Source organism: Meles meles, chromosome 9 (assembly GCF_922984935.1).
Source record: "Meles meles chromosome 9, mMelMel3.1 paternal haplotype, whole genome shotgun sequence".
NCBI lineage: Eukaryota > Metazoa > Chordata > Mammalia > Carnivora > Mustelidae > Meles > Meles meles.
This window is the reverse complement of record NC_060074.1, coordinates 80846308-80854341: the sequence shown is the minus strand read 5'-3', so window position 1 is coordinate 80854341 and position 8034 is coordinate 80846308. Positions and strand designations below refer to the sequence as shown.

The 8034-nt window shown below is 34.1% G+C and overlaps 1 non-coding gene across 1 annotated transcript; it reads right to left on the bottom strand.

Annotated features, from left to right (window-relative positions):
• Positions 1-5830: 5830 nt before the first annotated feature.
• Positions 5831-5937, bottom strand: LOC123951244. Its single transcript, XR_006820394.1, has one exon. It is a non-coding gene; the product is annotated as a U6 spliceosomal RNA (small nuclear RNA).
• Positions 5938-8034: the final 2097 nt, after the last annotated feature.

Below are 8034 nucleotides of genomic sequence, written 5' to 3'. Positions count from 1 at the left end.
AAATTTGGCCTGACATATTTCCTTCCTTAGGCTTTTTCAGAATGAATCTACTTAGAAAAACCCCCTCTGGTTTCAACATGTGACTATCAAATCAAGTATTCCTCAGGTAAAGAAACCAATGACAGTTCCAGTTCCTCAAGTTAAGTATCAGCTAGTAACTATTAGACGATGTAACTGAGTGCTGAAATTGGTTGTTAATTCCCAGCCAGAGTCACATACTTGAAAGCAAATGTTGTTTGTTTATTTATTTAATTTATTTAAATTCAAATAGCCACCGCAGAGTACATCATTAGTTTTTGAGACAGTGTTCAATGATTCATTAGTTGCATATAACACCAGTGCCCATCACATCACGTAGAAGCAAAGTTTATATCAAAATTTAATTTATAGTTGTCTAAAGAGGTTTAAGGCAAGAAATGTCTATGAAAACAGATGTGTATTTTCAATTAAATAGGTAACTGAAGTACTCATAGTGTCTTCGCTAGGTTTTTGGAAAAGCATTCTTAATTGATTTCTCAGCTTTATCCTTCCCATATTGTAAAACTGTCCTAGAATAGATTTAACGTGATAAATTGTATCCTTATTTGAAATATTTTTCTTTAAATGTGAAAAAGTTATGTAATTATTGTAAGATAGCAAACTTCTATATCTATTACTTTCTTTCTCTGACATGAAAGGGAGTGCTAAAAAATTATTTTAAGTAAGTGTCAAATATACTAGGTATGCTACTGAGGCATATAGCACACTTAAATTACATTAGATATACTAATTAAGTCAAGAAATATATATATATATTAAACTATATAAAAATATATGAGCTGAGATAAACAGTATCCATTAAAACCAGAACATTTTTGCTTGTGAAAGGAAAGATTACATGTCTTTAAGATGTTAAATATCCCCAAAGTACACTTTTTAACATGATTCCAATTAAAAGGCATAATTACAATTAAAAGAGTGGTTTGGCCCACATAGTTTGATTTACTATGACACCGGAAATAAACCATCCCTATTCTTTTGGGTTAGATTTAGATTCTTCAGTATTCAATGGGAGGCTCCTTGGGAAGTATTGATTGCAACATAAACCACCATCAGAGAGTTATTTTCAATCATTTCTTTCTCTAACAGAGTAGCCTTTGCTTTATCATAGTTGAATGTCATTGATGAATGGCTTGTGAAGAGAATTTAAAATGTATAACAAAGACCTGTGGTGTTAGAGTCTTTAGTAGTTCAAGTCTCTACATCTTTAGCATTGCAGAATATTCTACTTCATTTGGCCATTTTTTAAATCAGTTTGGTTAGATATAATTCATAAGCCATAACTTTCTGGCCTTTGTCTTTATCTGTTTTTATCTTTTTTTTTTCTTTTCCTTCTTTTAATATCATTCCTGAATTATATTTGATAGCATTCCCTGATTCTTACTTATGGCATAAATTCTTTATAGAATGCTTGGAAATGCAGTCAGCTAAATTCACTCCCAAATTCCCCAGGAAACCTCAAATTTATGAAATTATATAGTTTCAAGAAAAGTACAACAAATTTTCTAAAAGGTATCTATTGAAATCTACCTATATCATATCTATATAAAAATCAATGACAGCAATAATTCAGCTCACATTTAGGTAGCCTTTAATTTGTGTCAGTTACTGCACTAGCCACGATGAGCAACACAAAAGTGGAAAAAATACATTCATATTGTTTGTATGTGTCTTAGAGTCTTACTGATGCCTTAAGAATGAAGCAAAGTGGTTTCTCTTAGTTGTTAGAGCAAGTCATTTTACCCAACATATGTTATTTTTACATATTTTTGTGTAATTGTAACTTAAAATACATGAGAGAATAATTTATACTTTGGGGCACATTTTTTTTTTTTGCCAGAAACAATTTGGAGGCATTTCAAGATATCTTGTGAAAATTTTATACATACTTTCTATGCTGAAAATATGACAATCTTTGTAAGTGAGGCCTTCTGGGTCATATAAATAAATATGGAAAAAGAATATTTCAAGAAACTATTGTGACCATAATTTAATAAATGTCCTTTGTTTATTGCACTGTTATACAAAAGACTATTTTGAGTCATTCCTGACAGCTGCCTGTAAGTAAACTATTAGTGCAATCAGTAAAGTCAAAACATTAACCGTAATAGCTTTTTAAGACAACTATTTTGGAACTTTTACAAATGTTAAGGTTATGCCAATCTACTATTTAGTGATTCTCCTACTCTATCAGGCCCCAATTCCATATTCAATGATAGAGAATCAATATTATTCTTCTTTGAGAATTAAATATGATGCATGCTTCTCAGAACTTCATTTCCTATGCATACAATTTGAGTATATGTACAATTTGAGTATTCAATTACTATGGGGTTCTCTGTCTTTATCCCAAACATGTAGATGTAAAATATAAAGCAATGTCCTCCACAATGTCCACCACATCTGACCACAGCCAACAGAAAATAAAATCAATCTAGGAATGCTCAGATGAACTTGGGCTCACACATACACAAATGTATCTTCTATTGAGCATTTCTGCTACTCTGCTTTTTAACTCCAAAGCACTGTTGAGGTCTTCTGCTCTTCTGTTATCTCCCACTGAACATGTGGCTCTCACCATAGGCGCCGTTCCTCCTGACAGATACAACTGTCTATTTCTAAATATCACTGGTCTTCTTTTCTAGAGATTATGCTTGTTCTTCCTTCCCTTTTTCTCCTTCTCCTCCCCTCTCCCATTCTTCCTCCTTTTCTTTTTCTCTTGTTATTACCTACCTGTTATTACATTCTTCCATCAGGAATAGAAACTCCACTGCTATCCCTTGATAAATAATTAAGTGTCCCATTGGTCTCTACAACTGTATTACTGCCCATTGACAATGGTGGCATCATAGCAACCAACTTATATGCTATCTGCAAGTGAAATAAGAGAGTACATTTTCCTTTCTGTTCTTTTTCTTTGGCAGTTCCAATATGATGTTTGTTGTGGCTAAGGGTTTACAATTTGGGGTTTTCTAAAAATATATTAATATTTTGTTTGCTAAATTACTGATTTACTCATAGGGTCTAAGTCCTTATTCCAGGCATGGGTCCTCTCTTGGGAGATACTACTTTTGCTGTCACAACAGCTTTCTTATAGGCCAATATATCAGTTTGAAAATCAAGCTAACACTACTGGACTTAACTGAGTCAATTTTTTTTTAAAGATTATTTATTTAGGGACGCCTGGGTGGCTCAGTTGGTTAAGCGGCTGCCTTCGGCTCGGGTCATGATCCTAGCGTCCTGGGATCGAGTCCCATATCGGGCTCCTTGCTCGGCAGGGAGCCTGCTTCTCCCTCTGCCTCTGCCTACCTCTCTGCCTACTTGTGATCTTTCTCTCTCTGTCTCTCTCTCTCTGACAAGTAAATAAAATAAAATAAAATAAAAATCTTTAAAAAAAAAAGGTTATTTATTTATTTGACAGAGAGAAATCACAAGTAGGCAGAGAGGCAGGCAGAGAGGCAGGCAGAGAGAGAGGAGGAAGCAGACTCCCTGCTGAGCAGAGAGCCCGATGCGGGATTCTATCCCAGGACCCTGAGATCATGACCTGAGACGAATGCAACCACTTAACCCACTGAGCCACCCAGGTGTCCAACTGAGTCAATTTTTAATCTCTATCTCTATCAATTTTAATCTCTATCTACGTATACTTTTTAAAGGCGAAAATATTGGGGTGTATCAATGTCAAATAAAGCCTATGCATAGATACATTTCTTTATCAATAAGTTGTAACTGATCATTATTGTTCCTAAAGGTTTCAATGCTTGCGTTATTTACTGCAGCTTTTCTTGGTGGCATAATAAAATATCATTGGTTCATAATATAACCAACATCAAATTTGTTTTAACATTATTATTATCACCTCAATAATAATATGTTGTTTGGATTTGAATTATAACTTAAAAAGTAATGTTAGTGGGACACCTGGGTGATTCTGTTGGTTAAGCCACTGCCTTTGGCTCAGGTCATGATCCCAGGGTCCTGGGATGGAGTCCCGCATCAGGCTTCTTGCTCGGCAGGGAGCCTGCTTCCCTCTCTCTTTCTCTTTAAAAAAAAAGTGATTTAAAACAAAAATAATGTTAGTGATAGTCACAGAAAAGGTTTTGCTATTGTCTCAGAGATAGTAATTCTGATAGAAATATCACAGCTTATAATTCAACAGAAAATGAAAAGGAGATTCAGAAGGTAAAGAAAAAATCTTCAAGTCCTTAAATATAAATCATAATAATTGTGGAATGGTGTATATGAAATACATTAGTTTGAACGATGGCATTTCAATATTTATTTTCCACATTTAATATTTGTTAACCTGCTTAAATCTCAGTATGGAAAGAAATCATCTAGACTGCCTATTTTTCTCCATAATGGGATACCATATTACAAAGTGGGGTTTTTTTAAAGTATTTGATTTTTTTAATTGAATACCTTACTACTGAGTTCTATAATGCAATCCTTTTTTTTTTGAAGTTTTTTTTTACTAGTGAATATTGTAGCCATCTCAAATGTTTTCTTCAGTCTCCCCTTAATCTTTAATAGTAACAAAACCGAAAAAAGCAAATGCAACAACAAAGAAAAATTTCAGTTAGAACTGTAATTCACAGAAACTCTCAGGGAAAACAGTACTAAAAATTCTACTCTGTAAAAATCACTGGTTTTGTAAATGTTTATGGTACTTGTTACCCAAGAGGCCATAAAAAATAGTCATGTGCCTTAATATAAAAGAATATGGTTGTTCATGTTGATGTTTTTATCATTTCTCTCTTTTTAGTTGTTTTAACTTGATGGTTATATACAGAATAGTCAAGGGCGACAACTATAAACAAATGGAAACCAAAATGAAAACTTAGGTATAAAAACACCTAGATATATAAGTGCATTAATGAGTTGGATATATAAGTGCAGGGATAAAGGGGACATTTATCATCAGTAGAGAAGCCACAGAATTACATGTTTATGCTTTGCTAAATTGCATGGGAAATTTTGTGTTGAGAGGGCTTTTGGGAAAAAAAAAATTCTTGTATCAACTTTGAATTAATATTTATATTCTTATTTTTCAGAGGGTACTTGGAAAATGAATTTTTCATTAACATGAATCCAGACTGTTTAGAATAATTGCTAACCTGACAAGTGCTATATTTTGTCTTTTAAAAAGTGTCTCCTAGAACAATTATTTTGTTTATTACATTTACACTATCACATCCTTTCTATTTGCCATTCACCAACCTGGTTTAATAAACTTAGTTTTTCCTAATTCTAATTGTGTTTGAATGTTCCAAGACTACATCACTTTCCTTTAACCCAGCATATGCTTATAACAAGGAACTCCTTGTCATTTAGGTTCAAAAGAAAACATTTACTGTACCAGACTTATGATTAAAATGCTGCTTAAATTGTTTGGGTGTAAAACATCAGTTTTTTAATTTTTTTTAAAATAATGTATGTTAAATCTCTCAATTTCATAATAAGTAGGTGGTTATTCTTGAGTTTCCCCTCACAATAGTTTAAAAGAGCATTTGAGCAAAAACCCAGATACACCCAGTTTAAAAGTGACTGCTTGAAATATTTCTTTTTTTTTTCACATCTCTGGTTTTACATGATGATGCGGATCCTGCTGTTTCTTTGTAACAATAAGGCTTGATACTTGAAGAAATGCAATGCAATGTGGTGAAAATTAAAAAAAAAAAAAAAGACAAATAATATGCTTCCATTGAGGCAAACATGATGTATGCACGTGATTTATTTACATATGAGTTTAAAATGTATTAATAAATGATTATTCAAATTAAAATGTATTAATAAATTATTATTCAAATTAATTCTTATGTGTCATCCTTGCACAGGGACCTTGCTATCTTCTCTGTACTGTTTCAATTTTAGTATATGTGCTGCTGAAACAAGCACAATTCAAATTAATTTTTAAATTAAGGATACTTAAATCTAAGCTGGAAAAATAAATGAATATAAAATTCACTGAACACATTATAAAAAACAGAACACAAAGATTTATGACTTGAATTGACATCTATCTGTCAATGATTTAAGAATCTGCAGTTTCACTGCAGGGCTTTCTTCTGAGTTCCAAAAATTTATCCACTGTCACTGGATATACCATGTAAGGCTCAAAATAAATTCATAGGAAACTACTGTATGTAGTGGTATCTTTCATATTTTATTACACCTAGCCCCCGCTTACTCTTTATAATAACCTTTAAGTACTTTAATTAGTTCTCAAGGGATTGTCTTTTTTTTTTTTTTTAAGATTTTATTTATTTATTTGACAGAGAGAGAGATCACAAGTAGGCAGAGAGGCAGGCAGAGAGAGAGGAGGAAGCAGGCTCCCTGCGGAGCAGAGAGCCCGATGCGGGGCTCGATCCCAGGACCCTGAGATCATGACCTGAGCCGAAAGCAGCGGCTTAATCCACTGAGCCACCCAGGCGCCCCAAGGGATTGTCTTATTATACTGCACACCTCAATCAAGTCAGTCATTGCTCAGTCCACGGTAGTTCGTCCAGGAGACAGACACTGGCCCGAAGAGACACAATAAGATCTTTTTCGATAATTTTTTCTTTTTTTTTTGCTTTTCTTCCTCTGTGATCATTGCCTCCAAATTACAGCCAGCTGTATCATCACCTATTATTGGGAATTGTTTCAGAATTAAACTATCCAAATAAGTCAGATCCAAGATATGTAGAAGGAAAAACAACATTTTTCAAAGAGCTGGAACAAACAATCCTAAAATTTGTATGGAACAAGAAGAGACCTTGAATTTCTAAGGAAATGTTGAAAAAAAAAAAAAAAACTGAGGGCATCATGTTGTCTGATTTCAACTTTTACTACAAAGCTGTGATCACCAAGACAGCATGGTACTGGCACAAAAACAGACACATAGACTAGTGGAATAGAGTAGACAGCCTGGATATGGACCCTCAACTCTATGGTCAAATAATCTTCAACAAAGCGGAAAAAATACACAGTGGAAAAAAGATAGTCACTTCAATAAATGATGCTGGGAAAATTGGACATCTATGTGTAGAAGAATGAAACTCGACCATTCTCTTATACCATACACAAAGATAAACTCGAAATGGATAAAAGACCTCAATGTGAGGCAGGAATCTATCAAAATCCTAGAAGAGAACATAGGCAGTAACCTCTTTGACATCAGCCACAGCAACTTCTTTCAAGATATGTCTCCAAAGGTAAAAGAAACAAAAACAAAAATGAACTTTGGGGACTTCATCAAGATCAAAATCTTCTGCATAGCAAAGGAAACAGTCAACAAAACAAAGAGGCAGCCCATGGAATGGGAGAAGATATTCACAAATGACACTACAGACAAAGGGTTTATATGCAAGATCTACAAAGAACTCCTCAAACTCAACACACACAAAACAGATAACCATGTCCAAAAATGGGCAGAAGACATGAACAGACTCGTCTCCAAAGAAGATATACAAATGGCTAAAAGACATGAACAGACTCGTCTCCAAAGAAGATATACAAATGGCTAACAGACACATGAAAAAATATTCACCATCATTAGCCATCAGGGTGATTCAAATCAAAACCACATTGAGATACCACCTTATATCAGTTAAAATGGCCAAAAGCAACAAGACAGTAAACAACAAGTGTTAGAGAGGATGTGGAGAAAGGGGAGCCCTCTTACGTTGTTGGTAGAAATGCAAGGTGGTGCAGTCACTTTGGAAAATCTTGTGGCGATTCCTTAAGAAATTAAAAATAGAGCTACCTTATGACCCTGTAATTGCACTACTGGGTATTTACCCCAAAGATAGAGATGTAGTGAAAAGAAGGGCCATCTGAACACCAATTTTCATAGCAGCAATGGCCACAGTTGCCAAACTGTGGAAAGAACCAAGATGTCCTTCAACAGAGGAATGGTTAGAGAAGATATGGTCCATATATACAATGGAGTATTATGCCTCCATCAGAAAGGATGAATACCCACCTTTTGTATCAACATGGTTGGGACTGGAA